This window comes from Pleurodeles waltl, chromosome 4_2, assembly GCF_031143425.1.
Source record: "Pleurodeles waltl isolate 20211129_DDA chromosome 4_2, aPleWal1.hap1.20221129, whole genome shotgun sequence".
NCBI classification, from domain to species: domain Eukaryota; kingdom Metazoa; phylum Chordata; class Amphibia; order Caudata; family Salamandridae; genus Pleurodeles; species Pleurodeles waltl.
The window spans coordinates 678,056,464-678,068,746 of NC_090443.1; positions in this window are offsets into that span (position 1 = coordinate 678,056,464).

A 12,283-nucleotide genomic window follows, 5' to 3' on the forward strand; every position below is an offset into this window, starting at 1 on the left:
CAGCCCCCAAACTCCCTCTACCCCCAGTAGGACAGGAAGTTTTGTAACACAGCCCCCAAAGCCAGCCCTATCTGGCACCCCCCTCTGGACCTGAGTGGAAAGGTAAGGGTGTTGGGCAAACCCAAGATAGTTTAATTTGGGAATCGGGGGAGCTGCATGTCAAAATATGTGTATTTGTCATTTAACAGATGGGTCCAGTATGTGATAAGTTGCAGACAATCCCATAGGAGGCTCAGCAGGGTACCTTGGGGGCCACAGCCCTGCCAACACCTAGGGCTATGTGTTGGGTTTCCGCTTTCGAAAAAGGACTTGGGTAAGGTACCAATATGTGGATATCTTGATGGCTGTTTCAGTACTGGCAATGTTGCAGGCCATATGCCTTGCGTAATAGGTTATTTCCCCCCCACTCCTCCTGAGATAGTGAGCAGCCAAGTTTCAATTCCCATCACCTCTGACTGGTCGATTTAGCCTGTAGGATGGGTGGGCAAATGAGCCCCTATAGGTCACTAATGAGACATTTGTCTAATGTCTTCGTGAGCAACCATCTCTCAAATGGGGTGAGAGAACGTTGTGCTCTGGAGCAGACGTTTGGGTGCATGATCCAATGCCTGATTTGGAGACACTGCAGACTCTCCACCTCAGGCATTGCACATTTAGAACAGAGTTGGTCAAAAGGGAGAAGTCCCTCTTCATCAAACTGATGGCCTATGGATCTACATTTAGCTTGGTATCAGTGTTTAAAGGCTTTTGCGTGTAATCCCAGAGTAAAGTCCAAATTGCAGGTGTCAGCAGGGAAGGATATAAGGTCAAGACTGCCTTTTCATTCACCCGATCCCAGACATCCAGGGTGGCATTGGTGATGGATGAGATATAAAGACTATGAGGAAGGGCAGTTCTCTGTAGGAAAGGGATATTCCGTAGATGCTGTCCTGCCACCGCTCTATAGAAGCAGTGCTTTTCAGACTCTTCCTGAGACCCCTCAAGTAGGAACTGGAGTTGGACTGCCTGGTAGTAATGAAAAAGGTTTCGAATGCCCAACCCACCTTCACTTGGAGGTCTGTAACTTAGCTCCTTTTTAATGAAGGTGCAGCCGTCAGCCCATACAAAACAGGTCAGGTTACACAGCATGGCTTGTAAAGGGCTGGCTGGGGGCACAATTGGCAAAGGTTGAATTAGGAACAAGATTCTAGGCAGGATTGTCATTTTGAGAGCAGCCACTTGGCTGAGCCAGGAGAGGTGGTAAGGCCTCCATCAGACCAAGTCACGTTTAGTCTGTTGGTGCAGTGTTTTGTGGTTGAGGGAGGCAGTCGCCACAGCAGTGGAGGCAAGTTGTATACAAGGCAGAGAATAGAGGTGGATGTCTATTGTATCTGGACGTTGTGGAACAAAATCAGTTGCATATCTAATGAAAGGGAAAGGTTAAGATTGGGATTTGGTTACACTGACACGGAATCCTGCTACATGTCCAAAAATTTCCACCTCCTGAAGAAAGGAGGGGAGTGAGGTAAGAGGGTCCTCCAAAGCCACAAGGATGTCATCAGCACACATACTGATGGTATGCTCCTCCCTGCCGAAAGAGATTCCCATAATTCTGGTATGGTTATGGGGTCTCTGGGCCAAGGGCTCCATGCAGAGTGCAAAAGCAAAGGTGAGGGAGGGCACCCTTGGTGTTTGCCTCTACAGATAGGAAATGAGACTGACGTTTGCCCATTCACTCTGATCTTTGCAACAGGCTGACCATAATTGCTCAAGACCCACAAGCAAAATCGTTTGCTAAGTCCAAAATGCTTAAATGCAGCTGCAAGATACAACCAATGTACTTGATTGAATTCTTTCTCCGCATCCACAGCCAATAACATATGCTCTCAGTTTGAGCATTGTGCTTGTCAATCAAGTGCATGATCCTTTTTGGATTATCGCTATATTGGAGATGGGGAAAAAAGCCCACCTGATCTGGACCAATGAGGGATGGGAGGAGAGGGCCCAGGCAGTCTGCTAGGATGCCTGTGAAAAGCTTGATGTCAACACTTAAGAGATATATCGGCCTGTATGAAGCATAGAGGTGGGGGGCTTTGTCTGGTTTTGGGATAACAACTACAGAGGCCTCCAACATAGAAGGTGGAATTGAGGCCGGACCCACACTAGAATTGAAAATCAGGGCGAGGGGGGAGTAAGAGTCATACAAAAAGTTTTGTTAAAGAGGGTAGAAAAACCATCAAAGCCTGGTGATTTAAGTAGTGTCTGTTTGGCAATGATCGAGATCACCTCCTCAATTAGTTTAGAAGTTTGGGCTCCTTGGAGATAAGATCAATCTCTGTCCACATGTAAATCACTGAAATCACTGATGTAGTCACTGAAAGCCAAAGCTATCTGGGCATCTCCTGCAGGTTCTGAGCTGTCTGCAGTTAGGATAGACAATACGCATGCAACCTGGCATTGTGCCCGTAGCTTAGTGGCCAAGAGGCAGCTGCATCTGTCTCTGCCAACATAAAAGGAGTGGTGCAGTTGATCGGCTGCATACCATGCTCCAAGTCAACACCCACCAGTTGTTTGTGGGCCGTCTCCAGCTGATGCCATATCTGAGGAGCCTCTGTACATTTGAGGATGCGACTTGGCGAGACAGTTGTTCTCTTTTGTTTCACCAAAGTTTATTGTCAGGTGCAGATTTCACGATTAGTTCACTTCCAACCACCACTTTTGAGGTTTCCCCCTTGGGTAGATGGTGGGACCTCAGAGGTGTCATTAAATGCAAGGAAATCTACTGGTGTTTTATTAATTTGGGTGATAACCTCCGGATGATGAAGATGAGTTTCCCACAGCCTCCATGGCCTGTGAGAGGTCCATAGTGGTGGGAAAGATAAATAGAGGCACACAGCAGTATGATCTCATAACGAATGTGATTGTATCTTGGAGGCTGTAACTAAGGATTGAATGAGTGAAGTGCCCGGAAGCAATCTATACAGGCATATGTTTTATCAGCATGGGAGAAGAACATGTAGTCTTGTGTGCGTGGGTGTGAAGAACACCAGAGGTCCTGCAAATCCATTTCCCCCAACCACCGCGTTGAAAGAAAGAGCACTGGTGTGGCTGTGACGGTGGGCAGATCAGTCTCTGTCATTATTGAAGATTAAATACAGATCCCTTCCCAAAAGCACCAAGTGATCCCAGGTAGCCATGAATTCCGCTGCCGCCAGTGAGGGGTGTATAGAGTATCTATTGTAAAAGTGTAGTCCCCATTAGACACTGAGTGTGCTAACAATCTACGCACGATTTCAGTCTGTTTTGGTCTTACCTTACCCCAAAACTAATTGTATAACAAGATCGCTACCCCTGCCAGAGGAGACAAATACTGTAGGTGTGGAAAGGCCCGTGATTGCAGTCTATGCCAATCCCTGGTCATCAAGTGTGTTTCTTGGAGTAGACAGATATGAGCCTCAGAGTGTTCCAGGTAGGAGAGTATGGCCTGGTGCTTGACCAGTTTATTAAGGCCTTTCCCATAAAGGGTAAGTATTTGTAGGTTATATGTCATGAGGATGGGGTGAAGAATTGCACTGGATCAAATAGGGGGGCACTAGCTGTGTGTTCTGGTGGAATATGTATTTGGGGCCATAATAATACCATTTACATACTTGTGAAAGTGGGTCTATAAGATTGTAGACTCTAGGTTCCCCCAAAAGTGAACTATCACAACTTGAAAACATAAATAAGAGTATGTGAAATATTGTCCAATTATGCCAATAGGTGGAGTTAAGGCTCAACTGGTAAAAGAAGTAGGTGGATGTGGACCAGACCAGAGACCCCAGCCCCGCCCCCTACCCCACCCAACCCACCTGTCTGCAGTGTTGCATTTAGAAGAACACAGCTATGGCGATCAACAGCCACCCGGTCTCCAGAGAGCATCTCTAGTATCGCCTGCCTCTCTTTTGCCGTAGTTGCCGGGTCCGGTGGAGGCCTGAAGGTAACTTCCTAGCACCTCTCCATCGCTGGTATCTGCGGGCCAACCTTTTACTGTGATTATTTTGGGAAGAATCAAGGAGAGAGTCATCAATGCCCAGCAGCTGGCAGGCCTCTTTAAGGGAGTTAAAATGGTGGAGCTTGCTGTGCAGTCGATAGACCAGCCAGAAGGGGTGGCCTCAAGAGTATGCCCTGTGAGCAGTGACAGGGTGAAATCCTCTACGTTTCTGGAGGGTGGAGGCAGTCAGATCCTGATATAGCATTGGTTTGGATCCATTGAACTTTAGCGGGTGTTTCTCTCGGGTCATCTGGAGGATCCGTTCCTTTAGCCGGAAGTCATGGACACAAACCAGTATATCTGCAAGGGGGGCAGTGTCCAATCTCTTGGGGCCCACCCGGTGTGCCCTGTCGATCTTGATATCAACCTCCAATATTACCTCCAGAATTGATCTAAAAAGGTCTGTTGCAAACTGACTTACATCAGGTCCCTCAGCCCTAGATGGGCACCCCCGATCCGTTTGTTGTTACACCGCGATCGGTTTTCCAAATCTTCTGCATGGGATTGGAGGTCCAGTTGCTGATCTTGGCTGCGACGGACTTCCTGCTGCAGCTGCTTGATCTCTTTGTCATGAGATGTTTCATGCTCTTCCAGGGAAGAAATCCTGTTGCTTAGGCTATCAAGATCACGGCTGAATTCTCTAAGGTCCGCTAAGAGATCGTTCTTAAGGGTCTGGAGATCCTCCGGAGTTAAGCAAAGAGAGCCTCCAGGAAGGGCAAGGTCACTGATGTGTCTGCAGCTGCGACACCTGAGCTCGAGAGTGGTATGGTGTTTGTCTGCAACCCTGGTGGTTTGTTAAGCATCTCTTTTAGCGAGTGACCTTTCTTCCCCCTGTCTGGCTGCCATCGCTTCTGTAGTGCATGGGGGCCCTGCTACCAGAGTAGAGGAGGGGGCTGCTGGCACACTTAGTCTCAGAGAGTTGCTCACCAGATCAGGGTTCAGGCAGGTGATGAGATGTTCGGCGAGTCAAAAGGTACAGCGCTAAGGGGCTGATAGGTACAGCGGTGGAGTTCTAGGCCCCTGGGGAGAAGCTCCGCTCCCCAGAGGTCTAAAAGTCAGGCAACAGCTTGGGGAGTGTTGCTCCAGGCCCGCTCTTAAAATTTCTGAGGGGGCTGATGCCAGTGGAAGAAGCTGCAGAGGGTGCTAGACCTGATGGTGGCTATTGGGGAGGGCCTCAGATCTTGCTGGAGAATGTGGTCATCAAGCAGTGTAGGAGAGGCTGTGAAGATGCAGCAATGTCTAAGCAGTCAAGCGGTCTCCAAGGAGCCCGGACCCTCACCAAAGCTCCGGATAGGTAGCTGGAGGCCGTGGTTGCAGAGTCTATGTTGGCAGGGCCAGGCCCCATACACAGTGCGCCCCCCCCCAGCTCCCAATTCCTGGGTGTCAGTCCCAGATTCGTACAGACACAACCAGCCTCTGAAGTCTCCAGGATGAGAGCCAGGCATCCCGCCACAAGGGAGAGAGGGTGTTGCAGACCGTCCGCTCACAGGCCTACGGTCCCTTGGTCCATCTCCCTCTGCATTGCATCTCACAACTGGGGGAGGTTGGAGCCTTGCAGGGTGGGTCCTGCCAGGGGAATAGAAGACTCACTGCCTTCTCCAAGGCCAGTGGTATGTCGGGATCCTCGCTCAAGCTCCTCAATGTCTCTGCACTGGTGGGAGTGAAGACAGCCACATGGATTGCCAGCTGGGGTAGACCTCGGCTCCTCCAATTGACGCAGGCCAGGACCTCCTTTCGCGGGCAGCTGCTACAAGTGCCCACAGGCGCAGGACGGCAATCAGTGCACCCTCCTCTGAGAGTCTCCAATCTCCATCTTAGGTTTAGGTTAGTGCACTTTAATCGGGGGAGATCCCCCAGCGTGGCTGCAGTGCAGGGGGGATGGGCCGGGGACGGAGAGACCTAGAAACACATCTTACCGGTCTGCCATCTTAGCCACACCATGGGGGTCCTTAAAAGAGCTTGGTTTAAACTTTGTAGTCAGCTGCACGCTTATGAGCGAAAGCACTGTGGTAAGTTTTCACATTTGGATAAAGTCATCTTTCATTCAAGCTTTGCACTGCCACTCTTCTGGTTTAATGTGTATTGTTATGTCCATATTGTCAGCATTGCAAGTTGTATTCTGAAATGTGCAGCCGAGAGTATGTTGTCAATGATTTTTAAATTTTTGCTTTATATTTTTTCTTAAGTGTATTAAATGCATTATAAAAAATGTTGACAAATGGGAAATCATGTGTAAATGTATAAAGCATGTTCAGATCACCATCAGCATATGACAAAATTTTCATACTGAGTGACATTATGGCCCTCATTATGACATTGGTGGTAAAATCCCGCTTACCATCACGCTGACGGCCACCAACTTAACGCTGCGCTGGGTAATATCCGATCACCATATTATTACACACACACACCAATCTGACAGAATACAGCCACATACACTAATCCGCCAGACTAAAGGTCAGTAATAAACTGGCGGTCCCAAAACCCACACTGTTATGCCAACAGAACAATGCCCATCACATTATGACCCACGAATCATCACAGCGGACATTCAACAGCGGTAAACAATTGGCGGTACACACAGCTGCGCTCACAATGCACACCCATATACAAAACAACACCACGTTGGCCAATGCCAAATACACACACCTGAAACACATACACACACCCACACACCAACACCACTATAAAACACACACCCACATTACCCACAACCCCTTACGTACAACAATTTGCACCACGAGACTGAGAAGAAGAGCACAGAGACAACTAGACACACACACCACTCACACCCATACATCCCTCACGCACTCCACATCACACATCCCACCACATTTCTCAACACACTCTCACCAACACACATCACACAACACCCATGGCACCACAAAGGCACCCCCGTTTCATTGAGGAGTTAAGGGTCATGGTGGAGAAAATTGTCCGCCTAGAGCCACAGCGTTTTGGAGCACAGGTACAGTAAATATCTATAGCAAGGAAGATGGAGCTATGTGGGAGAATCGTGGACAGGGTCAATGCCGTGGGACAGCACCCAAGAACAAGGGACGACATCAGGAAGAGGTGGAACGACCTATAGGGGAAGGTACATTCCATTGCAGCTAGACAGCAGCTTACCATACAGAGTACTGGTGGTGGACCCCCACTATCTCCCCAACAGCTCACAGCATGGGAGTAGCAGGTACTGGCAATACTGTATCCTGAGGGACTCACCAGAGTTGGCGGAGGACTGCACACTGGTAGGTCAACTTTTAACAATTATCACCCCCATAACTGCATGCCATCACACACGCTCACCCTCACTCCACCATCACTCCACCACATCCCACACACTCCACCAACACATCTCACTAATCCCAATGCCAGACCCTGCCTGCCGTACTAATGCATGGACACCCCTCCCAGCCCTGCATGGATCACTAAAGCATGCACAGCATAGAGAAACTAACAATCCCACAATACACCAACATACACAAGCAAAAGCTGGCAGTGTAACAGCAACCATAGAGCAGAAGCTACAGAAGTACAAATGTCATACACTTGAAGCATAATACATCATTTACATCCCCACAGGCACCCCAGCCAATGTCAGTGGAGAGGAGCTGCCACCACTATCCAGTCCCCCAACTGAAGAGGCCCGTGGTGATGACAGTAACTCTGGACTTCTGGATCTGGATGACCTACCTGCCCCATCAGGGACCACTGGACAGCCGGTCACCCAAGCCCACTCACAGACCACCACAGAGCCTCCCCCATCAGGAACACCACAGCACCCACCTAGCGCCCCCACGCCTCAGTCCCCAGGACACGTCAATAAGCAGGCGTGGTGTAGCCTAGAGCACCTCGCCCACAAGAGAATCAGGGACCTGGGGTCAGTGGCAGTGGGCACACCGTTCAGGGGACAGAGGCACAGGCCAACAGGACCATGGGAGGACTGCTGTGCACCAGGGGGAGGATAGGCCCAGGGAACCAACTCTCCAGGAGGCACTCAGAGATCTTGGGAGCCTACCAATATTCCCAGGACACAATGGGCCAGATCATTGACAACGTGCAGGAGAACAGGCAGCAGCAGGAGGGACAGTATCAGGGGATCAGGGAGGACTTGCAGGCCATCAACACCACCATGATCTCCATAGCAGGGGTGCTGGCAAACATGGCCAACATCGTGAGGGAGGCAACAGCACACCAGCAGACCCTACCACATCTGAACAGCCCTCCAGTTCCCCTGCAGCTAGTGGCCAGGAGGCCCCGCCACAGGACCCACAAGCACCAGTATCCCTCCCCCTGCAGAAAGTGAACCACCCCGCAAACATTCCCTGTGACCAAGACAGAAGCCAGAGACACCTGTCAAGACCACCGCCAGGAAATGAGACTCTCCTGATTGTCCCCCTTGTGTCCCACTCAGTCACCTTGTCCACCTTGAAATGCCATTGCTCCCCTTCTTATGTTCCTATGGACACTGCACCTGTGCTACAAACAGACTGGAACAATACCCTGGACTTTCCTCCATCATCACCCCATTCCATTGCCCTTTACCCTCTATATTTTAACACCACAATAAATACCCTTGGATAAAACTTGAATTCTAGTATTTCATGTATTGATTGAAACAGCTCCAACCATTGCACATTAACTGTACTTAGTATGAGCATAAAATGAATGACCTGTTGCTGGCGGTTGTGATCACATCAGTACACTGATGTCATATCACCAACATCTGTGAAATGAATATCCATGGGTAACAGTAAGTAGGGGAAAGAAGTGGGTAATGGCAGCATGCCAATGCCACACAGAATACACGAATAGTCATAGAAATGTGAATATGCACTGTCTCAACTGTGTGTCATTGGAATTACTGACGTATCACCAATGTTCTGTTGTCCCCAGCCTCATTCTCTGCCTCCTCATCCTCACTATCCTCAGGGTCCACTGCTGCCACAGGGGCATCTCCACTCTTCTCCTCCTGCAGAAAAGGTGCATGTCGTCTGAGGGCCAGGTTGTGCAACATGCAGCATGCCACTACTATCTGGCAGACCTTCTTGGGTGAGTAGCACCTGTCAGTTGGAGGCACCTGAACCTGGCCTTCAGGAGACCAAAGATCCTCTCAATAATCCTTTCGGGTCTCCCATGTGCTTCATTATAACGTTCTTCTGCCCTTGTCCTGGCATTCCTCACAGGGGTCAGCAGCCATGATAGCTTTGGGTAACCAGATTCCCCTGCAAATATTGAGGGACAACATTTAGCCACACACTATCCTATATGGCCAACAGCATAGGCATACACCAACATATATTGGGTGGGGACCAAGGGTCACCTATTAGCCACACCCTGTGCCTCTGTAGTTGGGACATCAAATTTGGGATGCTGCTATTCCTCAGGACAAAGGCATCATGCACTGACCCGGGATATTTAGCATTGACGTGGGAGATTTACTGGTCTGCCAGGCACACCATCTGCACATTCATGGAGTGGAAATTCCTGAACACCTGTTCATTTTGCCGGGAGAGGGGCAAACACAATTATATTGGGAATATGTCCCATTGCATAAAACCTTGCCTTCACAGTGGCCAAATCCTCCACCTGGGGGAAAGCAATGTAGCTGCACATGTGTTTTATCAGGGCAGACAAGACTCTTGCCAGCACTAGTGAGAACGTTGGCTGTGACATTCCTGCTGCAAAGCCCACTGTCACTTGGAAAGAACCAGTTGCCAGGAAATGGAGCACTGATAGAACTTGCACAAGAGGGAGGATCCCAGTGGGATGACGGATAGCTGAGATCAGGTCAGGTTCCAACTGGGAACACAGCTCTGTGATTGTGGCCCTGTCCAGTCTATAGGTGAGTATAATGTGCATGTCCTCCAGTGTAGCCAAGTCCACCAGGGGTCTGTACACTGGGGTATGTCTCCATCTCCTATTCATCCACAGCGGTAGGTGTCTAAGGAAAACAATAGTGAGTAGGCTGTCTCAATTTGAACAACTATACCACAAAAGCAGTCCACATCATGCAATCATGTTTTGGGACAGTGTAATTTAAAAGTATGTGCCTACATATACTGTGACCCAGAAATGGCGACTGCCTGTCCTGTGTGGATGACAGGTGGAAATGAGGTAATGCCGCCAACATTGTGCGCCGTGGCGGTAGGAGGTCGTGAACTGCAGTGCAATTCCTCATTGGTGTATATTGGGCTCTATGGGGTACAGTGGCCAATGGGGATCTACACTGGCGGTGAAGGTATGCACCACAGTGGATGTGACCCCCATTGTATTTCACATTCCTCACTTGTTTCCTGACCTTCCATAGGAGAGGGCCTACACTGTGACCTGTGTCTGGAACCTACCATGGCCCGTGTGACCGGGAAAAGGGCCCCGACAGGTGAGCACGATGCATGTGGCATGAATTCATGGAGTTGTGTGGGAAGGCATTGTGTAAGAGGGGTGGATGTACACTTGGCGGTGTACATGTTGAGCGCTGGGGGCTATGTGTGTGCCAATGGTGATGCTAACAGGTATGGTGGGCCATTTGTGTGACACCCTGGACTGTTCCTCTAATGGTGCTCTCCTGTCTTTATTGCCTCTGCAGGTCAGCGCCCATCAAAAGAAGGGAATATGGCGTGCCATCGCCAAGGAGGTGCAGATGCTGGGGGTCTATGGCAGGCAGAACACCCATTGTCGGAAACGGTGGGAGGACCTGAGATGCAGAAGACATGCAGCTGGAGATGGCCTCCTAACGAGGAAGGGGTGCCCATCGGACCCTGACCCCCCTGATGGCCTGCATACTGACGGTGGCCTACCCTGAGCTGCATAGGTGCTTGAGGGCATCACAGCAGCCACAAGGGGGAGAGTACAGTGGCTATCATTACAAATTATGGCTGGTGGGGAGGTATCTGGGTGGTGGTTGTATGTTAGTGGGTGCCCGTAGGCCAGGCCAGACATAGCAGCGTAGGTCCTCTGGAGGCTAAGGGTAGAATGGAAAATTCCCTTAGCTTGTTAGTACTCACTTCTAGGCAGGGCTTTGTGGGTTCCAGGTGTGCTGCAGATGGTGGTTTGAGCCCCTCCTCATGCCTTGGTGACTAGCCATTTCACTGGTAGTGCAATGCATAGTGCGTAGGCCTGTTCCCTGTGTTTGAGGGTGCTGTGTATGCCAACGGTGGTGTTGGTGCAGTCATTGACCCAGTGTATCCTTCGTCTCTCTCCCCCCCTTTCATGTTTTGTCATCCTGTCCCGATGTGCATTAGCATCATCTGACGGAGGAGCAGAGGCACCGGCCACAGAGGGAGCTGCATCCCACAGGACCCTGGAGGCAGAATCCACCAACACTGAGGGAACCAGTGGGATGGAGGGCGAGGGGAGCACCGCAGCGGAGACTGGAGGGGACAACACAGACTCTGATACCTCCTCCGACAGGAGCTCCCTGGTAGTGGTGGACACCTCTGTGACCACCCCAGCTGCAGGTACAGTCGCCACTCCCGTACCAGCACCACCCTCCCAGGAGCCCCTCAGCAAGTTGCCCGTGCCCAGTCACCCAGGAGGGTTGGCATCTCCTTCGCCCCAGGAACCTCAGGCCCTGCTGCCCTAAGGGAGGAGGCTATTGACCTCCTTAGATCCATCTCTGTAGGCCAATAAATCATTGTGAATGCCATCCAGGGGCTGGCATGGCAGATGCAGCAATGCAATGTATTCCTGGAGGGCATTCACAGTGGATTTGCGGCCTGACAGAGATTGATTCAGGCTCTGGCCTTCTTTGTGATGGCAGCCATTGTCCCTGTTTCAACCGTCCCCCCTCCAACTTCCACTTCCTAGTCCCATTCTCCTTAACCTCAACCCATCCCAAGCACACAGGCAGACGAGCATGCACACAAGACAACACACAAGAGTGGCACAGGCAAACACAAGCACCACACTTCATCCCACAGGCACTTACACAAACACAGTACAGTTGCAAACACAACAACATTCACTGCCTCCACTGTCACCCCCTCCTCCTCCTCCACCCCCCAACCAGTTACATCCACACTCACACCTGCATGCACTACACCAATTTCCACTACTAGCATCATCACCACACCAAGCAGAACACAAACCTCACTTGCAGACACCTCCACAACATGCAGGCACGCATCCCCTGTGTCCTCTCCCACCGTGTCTGCCCCCCTCTTCCTAAAGGACATAAATGCAAGCACTCAGAAACCCAACAGCCATCCATCTCACAACAGCATACAGACCATGCACCTGCACCCAAATCCAGCAGACATACACCTC